The sequence below is a fragment of the Myxine glutinosa genome, chromosome 13 (genome assembly GCF_964187855.1).
Source record: "Myxine glutinosa chromosome 13, kmMyxGlut1.1, whole genome shotgun sequence".
NCBI lineage: Eukaryota > Metazoa > Chordata > Myxini > Myxiniformes > Myxinidae > Myxine > Myxine glutinosa.
This window is the reverse complement of record NC_136273.1, coordinates 35,023,146-35,038,348: the sequence shown is the minus strand read 5'-3', so window position 1 is coordinate 35,038,348 and position 15,203 is coordinate 35,023,146. Positions and strand designations below refer to the sequence as shown.

General features: G+C 46.2%; 4 non-coding genes across 4 annotated transcripts; all 4 read left to right on the top strand.

The window, feature by feature from the left end:
- Window positions 1-6,963: 6,963 nt before the first annotated feature.
- On the top strand, window positions 6,964-7,036 carry TRNAT-UGU (transfer RNA threonine (anticodon UGU)). Its single transcript has one exon. It is a non-coding gene; the product is annotated as a tRNA-Thr (tRNA).
- A 2,025-nt stretch (window positions 7,037-9,061) lies between these two features.
- TRNAT-UGU (transfer RNA threonine (anticodon UGU)) lies at window positions 9,062-9,134 on the top strand. The gene has a single exon. It is a non-coding gene; the product is annotated as a tRNA-Thr (tRNA).
- Window positions 9,135-12,204: 3,070 nt separating this feature from the next.
- TRNAT-UGU (transfer RNA threonine (anticodon UGU)) lies at window positions 12,205-12,277 on the top strand. The gene has a single exon. It is a non-coding gene; the product is annotated as a tRNA-Thr (tRNA).
- A 2,363-nt stretch (window positions 12,278-14,640) lies between these two features.
- On the top strand, window positions 14,641-14,713 carry TRNAT-UGU (transfer RNA threonine (anticodon UGU)). The gene has a single exon. It is a non-coding gene; the product is annotated as a tRNA-Thr (tRNA).
- Window positions 14,714-15,203: the final 490 nt, after the last annotated feature.

The following is a 15,203-nucleotide window of genomic DNA, read 5'->3' as shown; positions in this document are numbered from 1 at the left end:
TGTCTCTCTCTCAGCAGTGAGGTCCTCCTGGGATTCCTTCGATAGAACCCCCCTTTCATTGAGTTGGCAATGGATGGTGCGAGTTGAAACAGTCGTACCTTGTGTCTGAAGGTCAGCTTGAATCTGTTTGGCAGTTGATCGAGGTGCTTTCTCCACCATTTTAACAATCCTTCACTGCAATCTTCGATCAAATTTTCTCTTGCGGCCACGTCCAGGGAGGTTTGCTACAGTGCCATAGGCCTTGAACTTCCTGATAACATTGCATACGATGGACACAGGAACATCAAGGTCTCTGGAGATGGACTTGTACCCTTGAGATTGTCCACGCTTGGCTACAATTTTGTGTCTGACTTCCCCAGACAAATCACTGGTTTTCTTTCTTTTTTCCATGCTCATTGTGGTACACACTGACACAAAACAGCAGAATGACTCCTTTCTCTATTCAAACTGGTTGAATGAGAGATTTTTTTTATATTGCAGGCACTTGCAACTCACCACGGGTGAGTTCAATTCCAAAGAAAAGGAGAATCGCCTGCTTCAAGTCTAATTATTTCAAAAACTTCTAAAAGGTGCCAATAATATTGTTGAGGCCATTTTAGGATTTCTGTGTGGAATAAGCTAAGATTTAGTAATTTTTCAGCTTTTTCTTGTTTTGTTCCACTGTAAACGAAAGCAATACATATGTGAATATGAAATTATTTTTTAATTTCAACAATTTTCTGGAAGAAATGGTGCATTATTTGAAAAAAAGTGCTGGGAGAATGTCCTGTGGATAGATGAGACCAAATTAGTGCTTTTTTGTAAAGTGCATCATCTCTATGTTTACAAAAAACAAAATGAAGCCTTTAAAGAAAAGAACACCTTCCCTGCAGTCAAACATGGAAGAGGTTCAGTGCTGTTTTGGGGTTGCTGTGCTGCCTCTTGCACTGGGTGCCTTGAATGTGTGCATGGCATCATGAAATCAGGAGATTACCAAGGCATTTTGGAGCGCAATGTTAAACTCGGTGTCAGAAAGCTTGGTCTCCCTCGAAGGTCATGGGTCTTGCATCAGGACAATGACCCCAAACACACTTCAAAAAGCACCCAAGAGTGGTTCAAGACAAAATGCTGGACTGTTCTGAAGTGGCCAGCAATGAGTCCAGATCTAAATCACATTGAACACCTGTGGGGAGATCTGAAAACAGCAGTTGGGAGAAGGCACCTTTCAAATCTGGGAGAACTGGAGTAGTTTGCACAAGACGAGTGGCCCAAACTGCAGGTAGAGAGGTGTTGGAAGCTCATTCATGGCCATGGGAAGCTCTTGACTGCAGTTATTTTGTCCAAAGGTTGTGCTACCAAATATTAAGTCTTTGGTGTCAATAATTTTGTCAATGCCATTTCTTTTTATTTTCTATTTTAAAAGGATATATTAAGTTCTCAATCAAAAACAAAGGTTGTGTAATATCAACAGTGAAATGAAGAATTGTGGAGACCAAATACTTTCGTCAATTTCAACTTATTTTTGGAGAAGATTGTGAGTTATTTGGAAAAAAGTGCAAGGGTGCCAATATTTTTGGACACGACTATCTTTCTTTATTATCACGATATATCTGTTGATATTTCGTGTGTATTTTCCTTTTCTCATGTGTGTGTGTGTATATGTATTGCTCGATCTCTGGCCTATTTAAAAGGGGCAACAACTGTACAGGATTACAGGGATTCTCCATGTTACCTCTAAATTGCTCCGCAAACATTTAATATAAAATTGCGTTTTTATCCATTTGCGCTTTGCCATCTTTAACAGACTTTTGGAGAACGGATTCTGGAGAACCAGACTTTTCAAATAAGAAACGAATTACGTCATGGGTGGTGGTATTCACCGAACCATGGATTTGTTCGTTGTTAATTAGAAACCCGAGTGATGGAGACCTGGTCGAACGTTCATCGCAAACGAAGCACTCGTCTGGCTCCCGCAGGTCGTGTCACCTACTGTGTTCATTATTGAGAAATCCACCTCGTCTGAACCTCGTCATAGCTCAGCAGACTCCGGTATAATGTTCTGCAAACAATTAGTCTAGTAGGAAGACTAGGTCCCCCTGCACCCCCCGGAGATATACTTCTAATCAGTGTTTCTAGATTGGAAAAAATGTGTAGAAAATGACTAGCTATGGCCCCAAGCTGAAAAAATGTCCCACATACCATTTTTATGCAAATTACTGCTGCCATTATCAAAAAAACGATTTTTGACATATCTCAGCCAATATTGCAGATAATTGAAAAATGAAGGTGTCTAGACCCATGTTTTGAAGGGCATAGATCATGATAGAACTATTCATAACATGATTACATGTGTCTATGGTATACTAGTATGCATATTAATGCTGTAATTACAAAATAATCAGTTTTACAAATGATAAGGATACGTTAATACTGCAGATAACTTAACATGGTACATAAGGGGTCTAAACCCAGGTATTTTCAAGGTTAAATGTCAACAAGATGCTCCTGAGTCTTGCATAGGGGCGGGACATTGGCAGTAACATTGGTACCACTCAACTTTTCTTCCCACCATTGACTTTGTATTGCGAGAGATTTTCACTTGCTTATTTAAAGGTTTCTCACCCAGCCCACGTAAAATCTACCAACTCCTGCTGTTAACTCCCAAACATATTTTTTTATGTTATCCAATCACAGTGCAGAAATGACAGACTAGAGATCCAAATTAGTGCTGCTATAGCTGCCATTTTACATTTCCATCCATGTAACATGCGCGCTCGCGCGCTCGTATCAATTGGTAATGTCGCGCGCTCGTATCAATTGGTAACGTTGATGTTATTGAATACCTCAGTTGAAAGTTCAGTCTTCCATTCCATCTGTGTGTTGTTCTTGGTATTCATCCTCCAATCTAGCCAGGTAAGATGCTAACTATAATGTTACTCACACTCTTGACTTCAGTTTCTGCATGAAATCATAAACAGGCAGAATAACAGCTGAGCCAGCTAGCACCATGTTAGCTAACGTTAAAGCTAGCCTCATCTATGTACAGTATGTTCCTAATGTCGGTGTAACTTAAACTTTTGTTAATGCCAAACATGAGACATATCTGTTGACTTCTGTATATGAATTGAACCAGAAAGAGGCACGACAGCTGAGCTAGCTACAGTAACTTAGCACAATGTTTCATTGGCCTAGATAGCTAACGTTAGTGTGGAAGAATTTAGATGTTTTAGCTATTAGCACTTTTGATGCCACTAAACATGGTTTAGTCAGCTAAAAAGTACCCTAGTGTAGAACATGACTCAGAACCTCTGTTACCTCACTGAAAACTCAGAGCCTCCTTTCACAGGCACTTTTAACATCATTCGTGATTTCTTATTTGTCATTTAACAGTGATGGTAGACATCGACAGCAAGCATGCCCAAAAGAAAACGGAGTGTAGAACCTGCAGCCCAAAGCTCTCCTCCTACATGCATCCTTCATGTACCATCCATGTCTGATCATGGGGATTTCACGCCCCTCCGTAAAATTAAAGGATCTGCTTCAGAAAAACTGCAACTGCTTCAAAAGATCCGGGATAGACGTCTCAACCAACCGCATGACTCCCCATGTCGTATGCAATCAGTATGTGATCAGATCCCGGCAACTCTTCCTGATGACCTAGAAAGAGTAGGATATCACAGCAAGTGTTATAAGCACTTTGTCCGCCACTTTCATCGTCTGGGAGATGATACAGAACCAGGGCCATCAACCTCATCATGGCATCACTCTCCTCGTAAACCAGGAGGTTCTGCTGAACCCATCTTCCCGCCAGAGTGTATATTTTGTGAGAAAGTTGAGACCAAAGATGCTCATCGCAATACTGAGAGGCCTACAACCTTCCCATCCTTTAAAAACAAAGAAAATGCATGGGAGCAAATCGAAACACGGGCTGAGAAAATGGGTCTCTATCGACTCCATCGAAAGGTGAAAAACAAAGACCTCTTTGCATGTGAGGCCAAACACCATCCGTCATGTTTTAAAGCTTTCCGCACAGCATTCTACAACTATGAGCGTGCGATTCACAGAGCCGAAGCACCAAAGGAGCAGGCTTGCATGTCAGCCGCCCATGAAAAGGCATTCAACTCAGTACTGGAACACATTCAAACCCAGGTCATCCAGCAGAATAAAGTTCTACAGCTTTCTTCCTTGCGCTTGCTCTATGTCGAGGAACTGAAACTGAATGGATATGAGAACTCAAATTATCGGTCAGAGAAACTACTGAAACGCCTACAGAATGACCCAATCAAGGAGCATATCCACTTCACGAAGGTTGATCATGACAAATGTGATGTCATTTCTTTCTGGCTTGTGCACAGCTCAAACATAACAGTTTCCAATGCTCTCGCACGAGCATTCACACTCGGAAGCACAAACAAGAACCAAAATGTTGCCCTCCAACTTCGCCAGGGTATTCTACAGGCTTTCAGAGAGTGTAAAGACCAACCATGGCCACCAACAGCTGAAGACATGGAGCTCAATCCTGAAGACATCCTACCTCCAGACCTTGTCCGCTTTCTCAGCGTGCTAATGACTGGCAAGGAGGGCATCGAGACAGAAAAGGTGAAGCGTCTGGTCTTCTCCATTGGACAAGATCTGTGCCGTGCAGTGTCAGATGGAAAATGGAAGTTACCAAAGCACATTCTCCTCTGTGTGACTGTAAGGCACCTGTTCCGAAGCAAACAGCTCACCACAATACTACACAGGCTTGGACACTCTGAGAGCTACGATTTCGCCTTGGAGTTGGAAACTGCTCTCGCCAAGGTCCTGGATGAAGTCTCAACTTATCGTACACCACAAATTGTGACAGGAGAGGGCAACCTTGTATTCCACTGTGAGTGGGACAACTTGAATAAAACCACTACCAGTGTGCACGGCAGCAACATTGTAAACAGTGCTGGAGGAATCATGGTGCAGGAGGTCAAGCCCGGGTTCGAGAGCAGCAAGGACCGAATGCTACCTACCATCAATAGGTCACAACAGCGTAGCCTGAAGGTCGACACACCAAAAACTCTCCCACCCTTGCACTTTACTCGCGTTGGCCCGAAGTTCCCTGAAGGCTCATCATTCACACCGCCAGCAGAAAAAAAGGTGATTACCTGTGATGTTTGTCTAGATCTGAAACTGGCAGTGACTGGTGATTGAAATGCGGTGCCTTTTTGTGTTTCAGGTCGAGGTACGTGAACTCCCCACGATCTACAGCAACCAGGAAGAGACTGATACCAGGGTGGTTCTGTACCTCCATCATGCTGCTACCATCGGATACAAGAACGCTGTAGTCAGAACACCGGACACAGACATCCTCCTGATCCTGCTCCACCATGCCCACAACATCAAGCTGACGGTGTACCTGGATACAGGGTCAGGGAAGCATCGCCAACTTGTCAACGTCTCTGAGCTGGCAGAATCCCTGGGAGAGGACTACTGTGCCACTCTCCTGGGGTACTATGTGTTCAGCGGAGAAGACTGCACCAGTGCCTTCAAAGGGAAGGGAAAAGTCGGGCCCTTGAAAAAGCTGGAGAAGAATCCCAGGTTTCACAGGGCATTCGGTGAACTGGGTGACAACTGGGATGCCAACCCTGAGGTGGAGAGGCAGTTAGAAAAATTCACCTGTGTGATGTACGGCCAGAGTCGCGAGTCATCAGTGGACATTGTCCGTGCCAAGCTGCTACGAAAAATGGTGGGAGAGGACAAGACCCTCACATCCAAGTCCAAGGTTGATCTGGCTCGCCTTCCTCCATGCCAGTCTGCCCTGAAGCCGCACATCCAGCGTGTGAACCACCGCGTAGCATTGTACAAAAGAGCCGATCAACCTATCATCGAAAAGCCAAAACCTTATGAGGAGCAAGGATGGATAAGGACTGATGAAGGACTGTTGAAACCAATGTGGTCCAGTGGTCCCATCCTACCAACCTCACTGGTGGATCTTCTGAACACAGGAGAGCACGAAGAGGAGGAGGAAGAGGAAGGAGAAGAAGAGTTTGACTCTGACGATTTCGATGAAAATGATGATGACTGACTCAGTGTAGAATCACTAATGCTAATGATGTTTATCTAAAACAAGCAAGAGAAGAGTGGTCACATTGAGTGCTAGGACTATTTTGACAGTTGTAATATTTAGAAAAATAAAACTTTGTGTTAACGTCTGTGTAGACGGACCTTAATATGAGTCTATTATTTCGTAAAACTGTGATTATTTTGTAAATAAAGCACTAATTAGCATACTAGTATACCATAGACACATGTAATCATGTTATGAATAGTTCTATCATGATCTATGCCCTTCAAAACATGGGTCTAGACACCTTCATTTTTCAATTATCTGCAATATTGGCTGAGATATGTCAAAAATCGTTTTTTTGATAATGGCAGCAGTAATTTGCATAAAAATGGTATGTGGGACATTTTTTCAGCTTGGGGCCATAGCTAGTCATTTTCTACACATTTTTTCCAATCTAGAAACACTGATTAGAAGTATATCTCCGGGGGGTGCAGGGGGACCTAGTCTTCCTACTAGACTAAATGACATGACAGTACAACGACATGAGTAAAACCAGACACTGTTTCGCGAAAAGCAATTCGATAAGCACCCACTGGCGATATGAAAAGTGGTGTTCTTTCCACCTTCACCACCTCAACAGGTGCGTCATTGTACCTGAGCAGCAGCTTCACAGTGCGAAGCTTATTATCAAATCATTGTCAGGCACTGCACATCATGCTTATGACTTATGAGTAAATAACGAAAACATCAAGAGTGCACATAAAAGCATTGAATGAAAAATGCGAGGAAATTCATCCTTGGTTCACCTGATGCCAATATGTGCAGGAGGTCACAATGGGTGCGCGTGCCACTCGTAGATGCCACGTCACCAGATGGGCGTGGCTACTGCGTTTGATCTTGAAAGCGAAGCTCGTTTTAAGTTGATTTGAAATGCTGTTCTTCAGGTTGGCTCCTTAGCTCAGGGGTTAGAGCACTGGTCTTGTAAACCAGGGGTCGCGAGTTCGAATCTCGCAGGGGCCTACAATTTTATTTCTTGGTCACCAAATCTCGAAGCATGAACGTTGAATGTCCCCATTCGTCTGCTTGACACATTTACTGATGGCATTCATTCTTTGTTCATGTAATATTTATACATATAAGAACTTGAATTGTCAGTTTGATCTTTGATTCAATCATGGGATTTTTTTTGTGTCCTCGAGAGAGTTTGAGCTGAATGGAAGGGAACAAAATGGAAAGGGGAAAACACCAACATCAGAGTAGTAGTAAGATGAAGGGGATGGGAAGAACGATGCACCGGGGATGACAATAACCTGCTTGGTCAGTATGGAGTGAGTGCAGGCAGCAGTGAGAGTAGAGTGAGTGCTGTCAGTGGTGAGAGTAGAGTGAGCGCTGGCAGTGGAAAGAGTGGAGTGAGTGCTGGCAGTGGTGAGAGTTGAGTGAGTCTGGCAGTGTTGAGAGAAGAGTGAGTGCAGGCAGTGGTGTGTCGAGTGAGTTCAGTCAGTGGTGAAAGAAGAGTGAGTTCAGTCAGTGGTGAGTGTGGAGTGAGTTTGGCAGTGGTGAGAGTGGAGTGAGTTTGGCAGTGGTGAGAGTGGAGTGACTCTGGCAGTGGTGAGAGAAGTGAGTTTTGGCAGTGGTGAGAGAAGAGTGAGTTTTGGCAATGGTGAGAGAAGAGTGAGTGCAGGCAGTGGTGAGAGTGGAGTGACTCTGGCAGTGGTGAGAGTGGAGTGAGTTTTGGCAGTGTTGAGAGAAGAGTGAGTGCAGGCAGTGGTGAGAGTACAGGTGAGTGCTGACAGTGGTGAGGGTGGAGTGAGTTCAGGCAGTGGTGAGTGTTGAGTGAGTTCAGGCAGTGGTGAGTGTGGAGTGAGTGCAGTCAGTGGTGAGAGTGGAGTGAGTTCTGGCAGTGGTGAGAGTGGAGTGAGTTCTGGCAGTGGTGAGAGTAGAGTGAGTACTGGCAGTGGTGAGTGTCGAGTGAGTGCAGTCAGTGGTAAGAGTTGAGTGAGTGCTGGCAGTGGTGAAAGTGGAGTGAGTTCAGGCAGTGGTGAGAGTGGAGTGAGTGCAGTCAGTGGTAAGAGTTGAGTGAGTGCAGGCAGTGGTGAGTGTCGAGTGAGTGCAGTCAGTGGTAAGAGTTGAGTGAGTGCTGGCAGTGGTGAAAGTGGAGTGAGTTCAGGCAGTGGTGAGAGTGGAGTGAGTGCAGTCAGTGGTAAGAGTTGAGTGAATGCAGTCAGTGGTGAGTGTCGAGTGAGTGCAGTCAGTGGTAAGAGTTGAGAGTGCTGGCAGTGGTGAAAGTGGAGTGAGTTCAGGCAGTGGTGAGAGTGAAGTGAGTGCAGTCAGTGGTGAGAGTGGAGTGAGTGCAGGCAGTGGTAAGTGTGGAGTGAGTGCAGGCAGTGGTGAGAGTACAGGTGAGTGCTGACAGTGGTGAGGGTGGAGTGAGTGCAGGCAGTGGTAAGTGTGGAGTGAGTGCAGGCAGTGGTAAGAGTTGAGTGAGTGCTGGCAGTGGTGAAAGTGGAGTGAGTTCAGGCAGTGGTGAGAGTGGAGTGAGTGCAGTCAGTGGTAAGAGTTGAGTGAGTGCAGGCAGTGGTGAGTGTCGAGTGAGTGCAGTCAGTGGTAAGAGTTGAGTGAGTGCTGGCAGTGGTGAAAGTGGAGTGAGTTCAGGCAGTGGTGTGAGTGCAGTCAGTGGTGAGAGTGGAGTGAGTGCTGGCAGTGTTAAGTGTGGAGTGAGTGCTGGCAGTGGTAAGTGTGGAGTGAGTGCTGGCAGTGGTGAGAGTGGAGTGAGTGCAGGCAATGAGGAGATTGGAGATGTGCAGGTTGTGTTGGTTCGGACTCGGTCGGCTTTGGCTTTGGAGTCAGGAATGTGATGAGGGTACATCATGTACACGATTGGCCTACTATTCTCGTAACATATCATTGGATGTTTAAATTAACTTCACTTGAGTTGGAGCAGACAGGACAATCAGCTTGAGGATCTTTCCAAAGATGTCCTTCCTGATGAAATCCTCTGCCAGGTACACAGCAGGATCATCATCGACATAGACCCTAATCAAACATGGCTCCTTAGCTCAGGGGTTAGAGCACTGGTCTTGTAAACCAGGGGTCGCGAGTTCAAATCTCGCAGGGGCCTACAATTTCATTTTTGGTCACAACGTCTCGCAGCAGGAACAGTGAATGTCCCCATTGGTCCGCTTGATAAATTTACTGAAGGAATTCATTCTCTGTTCATGTCATTTATTCACGTGAGAACTTGAATTGTCGGTTTGGTCTTTGTTACAATCATGGGATTTATTTATATCCTTGCGGGAGATGTTGAACTGAATGGAAGGGAACAAAATGGAAAGGGGGAAACATCAACATTCGAGTTGAAATGAGATTGAGGGGTATGGGAAGGACACATGGGGTGAATAATCTGCGCAGGGTGAATGAAACACAGTAGGAATGGGAAGGTGGAAATGAAACAGGAAAGGAACAAACCAACTGACAAACAAGAAGAGGTGAAAGAGAGGGGAAATGTCACAATAACCTGGAGAAATGGAGTGCTTGGGAATGGGGTAATTTGGGGTAAAAGAGATGTTGATGATGGATGGGGGATGATCTGAGATAGTGGAGAACAACTGAACTCCATGAAGCTGTCTTGAAGCCATGCAGGGAAGAATGGGACTGCACACACTGGGGAAGTTGTTGTTGTTGTTGCATATCCCTGTACAGTTCTCTCGAACAAGCCCGGGCACGGAGACAGCTGATCAATCTCCCAGGATTGACCCAGAAATCCCTCACATCCACGATGGTGTACCTCCACCTTCAGGGAGTCGGTGCCACGACCGAGTTGGAGAGGAAGAGCGAGAGGGAACACCTGTCCATGGGGACCGATTGGTACTCTGAACATGACTGCGCTGCCCTGGCAAATCTGGGCAGCAGGGAAGAATGGGGAAGATTTGCTCCTCGACTTTCATTGCGGGGTACAACCACGGCGAAGAGGCATCCCCGATAGTTTCACCCTGGGGAAGTTGGTTAAACAGGTGAGACAAAAGAGGCACAAATTCGTGAAGGTGAGCAGTGACCCTGTATTTTGGGAGTTTCACAAGATGAGGGTTTATTAATGGCAGACCGTCCGTGTACGCGTTACAGAAATCGGAGATGGGCAGAGTCAAGAGAGGGGAGAGGGTACAAGACCAAAAATTAGGATGAAGAACACGGAGAGGTCACCTGTTTGTGATGTGAGAGTAACAGGCCCATCAACACGATCAGGTTTATGGAGGGAGATCCCAATGATGTTGAGGGCTTTGCTTTCCACGACGTCATGAAACGCAAGGTGTGAGTCAGGAGCACCAGCCAAAATGGAAAAGCAGTACTCCATCAAGCTATAAATGAAGACCTTGAAGGTTGTCTCTGGGAAACATGGTCTGCCCAAGGTCTGCCCATGGCTGATGGTGAGGCCCAGAGATTTAGTGACTTGACCTCTTTAATTGGTTTGTTGATAAAGTTAATGGGAGGGTTTACCAGATCGTCGTTTTGGAAAGACAGAGGTTGTCGTTTACCAGATGCTCCGTGTCGTTTTGGAAAGACAGAGTGACTTTGTGAGATTTGTTTGGGTCGAATGACATATTCCAAGATTCCATCAACGTCACCAGAGAGGATGAGAGGATTGATGTTCCCTTCTTGTCTGAAGGATAAGAAATGATACTGCAGGGGGTGGAATCATCAGAAAAGAGATGGTCAGGCTTTTCAGGGAATCAGAAAGATCATTGATGAAGATGAGGAACAAGACTGGGCCCAACTCCCTGTCTTGTGGAACTCCAGCCTTGACAGGGAGAGATGAGAGGATCCTATTAAGAGGAACAAGGTGAATACAGGAGTGGAGGAAGTTAGTGACTCATGAGAGGAGGTGACCTCGGATACCATATACAGAGAGTTTGGAGATCAAGCTGGGGTCCCAGACTACAGTACTGTAGACCAAATGCTGGAGATATGTCTGGACAGAGAGACCACCATGATCTAATTTCTGAGATTAAAGGCTTCCATCCATTGTGGGGAGATCATTGAAAGTGGGGTGAGGGCAGGCAGTGGGGCGTGGTGTGAATGCAGTCATGGAGAGAGTGGGGTAAGTGCATGTGGTGGTTGTAGTGAAAACTGAGTTCGGCAGTGGTGTGAGTGCAGTCAGTGGTGAGTGTCGAGTGAGTGCAGTCAGTGGTAAGAGTTGAGAGTGCTGGCAGTGGTGAAAGTGGAGTGAGTTCAGGCAGTGGTGAGAGTGGAGTGAGTGCAGTCAGTGGTGAGAGTGGAGTGAGTGCAGGCAGTGGTAAGTGTGGAGTGAGTGCAGGCAGTGGTGAGAGTACAGGTGAGTGGTGAGGGTGGAGTGAGTGCAGGCAGTGGTAAGTGTGGAGTGAGTGCAGGCAGTGGTAAGAGTTGAGTGAGTGCTGGCAGTGGTGAAAGTGGAGTGAGTTCAGGCAGTGGTGAGAGTGGAGTGAGTGCAGTCAGTGGTAAGAGTTGAGTGAGTGCAGGCAGTGGTAAGTGTCGAGTGAGTGCAGTCAGTGGTAAGAGTTGAGTGAGTGCTGGCAGTGGTGAAAGTGGAGTGAGTTCAGGCAGTGGTGAGAGTGGAGTGAGTGCAGTCAGTGGTAAGTGTGGAGTGAGTGCAGGCAGTGGTAAATGTGGAGTGAGTGCAGGCAGTGGTAAGTGTGGAGTGAGTGCAGGCAGTGGTAAGTGTGGAGTGAGTGCTGACAGTGGTAAGTGTGGAGTGAGTGCAGGCAGTGGTAAGTGTGGAGTGAGTGCAGGCAGTGGCAAGTGTGGAGTGAGTGCAGGCAGTGGTAAGTGTGGAGTGAGTGCTGGCAGTGTTAAGTGTGGAGTGAGTGCTGGCAGTGTTAAGTGTGGAGTGAGTGCTGGCAGTGGTAAGTGTGGAGTGAGTGCTGGCAGTGGTGAGAGTGGAGTGAGTGCAGGCAGTGAGGAGATTGGAGATGTGCAGGTTGTGTTGGTTCGGACTCGGTCGGCTTTGGCTTTGGAGTCAGGAATGTGATGAGGGTACATCATGTACACGATTGGCCTACTATTCTCGTAACATATCATTGGATGTTTAAATTAACTTCACTTGAGTTGGAGCAGACAGGACAATCAGCTTGAGGATCTTTCCAAAGATGTCCTTCCTGATGAAATCCTCTGCCAGGTACACAGCAGGATCATCATCGACATAAACTCTAATCAAACATGGCTCCTTAGCTCAGGGGTTAGAGCACTGGTCTTGTAAACCAGGGGTCGCGAGTTCAAATCTCGCAGGGGCCTACAATTTCATTTTTGGTCACAACGTCTCGCAGCAGGAACAGTGAATGTCCCCATTGGTCCGCTTGATAAATTTACTGAAGGAATTCATTCTCTGTTCATGTCATTTATTCACGTGAGAACTTGAATTGTCGGTTTGGTCTTTGTTACAATCATGGGATTTATTTATATCCTTGCGGGAGATGTTGAACTGAATGGAAGGGAACAAAATGGAAAGGGGGAAACATCAACATTCGAGTTGAAATGAGATTGAGGGGTATGGGAAGGACACATGGGGTGAATAATCTGCGCAGGGTGAATGAAACACAGTAGGAATGGGAAGGTGGAAATGAAACAGGAAAGGAACAAACCAACTGACAAACAAGAAGAGGTGAAAGAGAGGGGAAATGTCACAATAACCTGGAGAAATGGAGTGCTTGGGAATGGGGTAATTTGGGGTAAAAGAGATGTTGATGATGGATGGGGGATGATCTGAGATAGTGGAGAACAACTGAACTCCATGAAGCTGTCTTGAAGCCATGCAGGGAAGAATGGGACTGCACACACTGGGGAAGTTGTTGTTGTTGTTGCATATCCCTGTACAGTTCTCTCGAACAAGCCCGGGCACGGAGACAGCTGATCAATCTCCCAGGATTGACCCAGAAATCCCTCACATCCACGATGGTGTACCTCCACCTTCAGGGAGTCGGTGCCACGACCGAGTTGGAGAGGAAGAGCGAGAGGGAACACCTGTCCATGGGGACCGATTGGTACTCTGAACATGACTGCGCTGCCCTGGCAAATCTGGGCAGCAGGGAAGAATGGGGAAGATTTGCTCCTCGACTTTCATTGCGGGGTACAACCACGGCGAAGAGGCATCCCCGATAGTTTCACCCTGGGGAAGTTGGTTAAACAGGTGAGACAAAAGAGGCACAAATTCGTGAAGGTGAGCAGTGACCCTGTATTTTGGGAGTTTCACAAGATGAGGGTTTATTAATGGCAGACCGTCCGTGTACGCGTTACAGAAATCGGAGATGGGCAGAGTCAAGAGAGGGGAGAGGGTACAAGACCAAAAATTAGGATGAAGAACACGGAGAGGTCACCTGTTTGTGATGTGAGAGTAACAGGCCCATCAACACGATCAGGTTTATGGAGGGAGATCCCAATGATGTTGAGGGCTTTGCTTTCCACGACGTCATGAAACGCAAGGTGTGAGTCAGGAGCACCAGCCAAAATGGAAAAGCAGTACTCCATCAAGCTATAAATGAAGACCTTGAAGGTTGTCTCTGGGAAACATGGTCTGCCCAAGGTCTGCCCATGGCTGATGGTGAGGCCCAGAGATTTAGTGACTTGACCTCTTTAATTGGTTTGTTGATAAAGTTAATGGGAGGGTTTACCAGATCGTCGTTTTGGAAAGACAGAGGTTGTCGTTTACCAGATGCTCCGTGTCGTTTTGGAAAGACAGAGTGACTTTGTGAGATTTGTTTGGGTCGAATGACATATTCCAAGATTCCATCAACGTCACCAGAGAGGATGAGAGGATTGATGTTCCCTTCTTGTCTGAAGGATAAGAAATGATACTGCAGGGGGTGGAATCATCAGAAAAGAGATGGTCAGGCTTTTCAGGGAATCAGAAAGATCATTGATGAAGATGAGGAACAAGACTGGGCCCAACTCCCTGTCTTGTGGAACTCCAGCCTTGACAGGGAGAGATGAGAGGATCCTATTAAGAGGAACAAGGTGAATACAGGAGTGGAGGAAGTTAGTGACTCATGAGAGGAGGTGACCTCGGATACCATATACAGAGAGTTTGGAGATCAAGCTGGGGTCCCAGACTACAGTACTGTAGACCAAATGCTGGAGATATGTCTGGACAGAGAGACCACCATGATCTAATTTCTGAGATTAAAGGCTTCCATCCATTGTGGGGAGATCATTGAAAGTGGGGTGAGGGCAGGCAGTGGGGCGTGGTGTGAATGCAGTCATGGAGAGAGTGGGGTAAGTGCATGTGGTGGTTGTAGTGAAAACTGAGTTCGGCAGTGGTGTGAGTGCAGGGAGTGGTGAGAGTGGGCGTGTTCCGCAGGCAGTGGTGAGAGTGGGCGTGTTCTGCAGGCAGTGGTGGTGTGGACTTGGTCGGCTAATCGGCTTTGGCTTTGGAGGCAGGAATGTGATGAAGGTACATCGTGTAACCGATGGCCTACTATTCTCGTAACATATAATTTGATGTTTAAATTAACTCCTCACTTGAGTTGGAGCAGACAGGACAATCAGCTTGAGGATCTTTCGGTACATCATGGGTGATGAAGGTTTCCAAAATGTCCTTCCTGATGAAATCCTCTGCCAGATACACAGCAGAATCATCATCGACATAGACCATCGTCAAACATGGCTCCTTAGCTCAGGGGTTAGAGCACTGGTCTTGTAAACCAGGGGTCGCGAGTTCAAATCTCGCAGGGGCCTACAATTTTATTTATTGGTCAATTTCAATAATTGTGTTTCCAAATTGTGTTTATATCCTCATTATTGGACGTTTCCTTTTCGCTTGATTGTTTTCAATGCGCCAGCGAGGTTTCATGCATTATCTAGAATTGTTGAAGCAATTGACGTTTTTATAACACGTGGGGACGACTTGGATCAGCGCGCAGCCGGATGCCGACTGGGAGTGGCTAAAGCACGTGCACGATGGGCCAAATGACCTCTCGTATTTGTTTTCGGCGTTTTATTGAATGAGGAAAGCGGTGAAGAAGATTTGCACAGGGCCTCACACGCAGGCATGAACAGCCACTCAAAATGCCAGCGCATAACGGTGGCAAAGGTCATGTGGATCCTGAGTCCTGTTTCTACCTTGAGGGCTCATTCATCAAGACGAAATCGGCAACATGAAATTTGTGGAAAAAAACCCCAATTCTACCGACTGGAAGGAGTGAATGCAACGAAAAAGGACAATCAT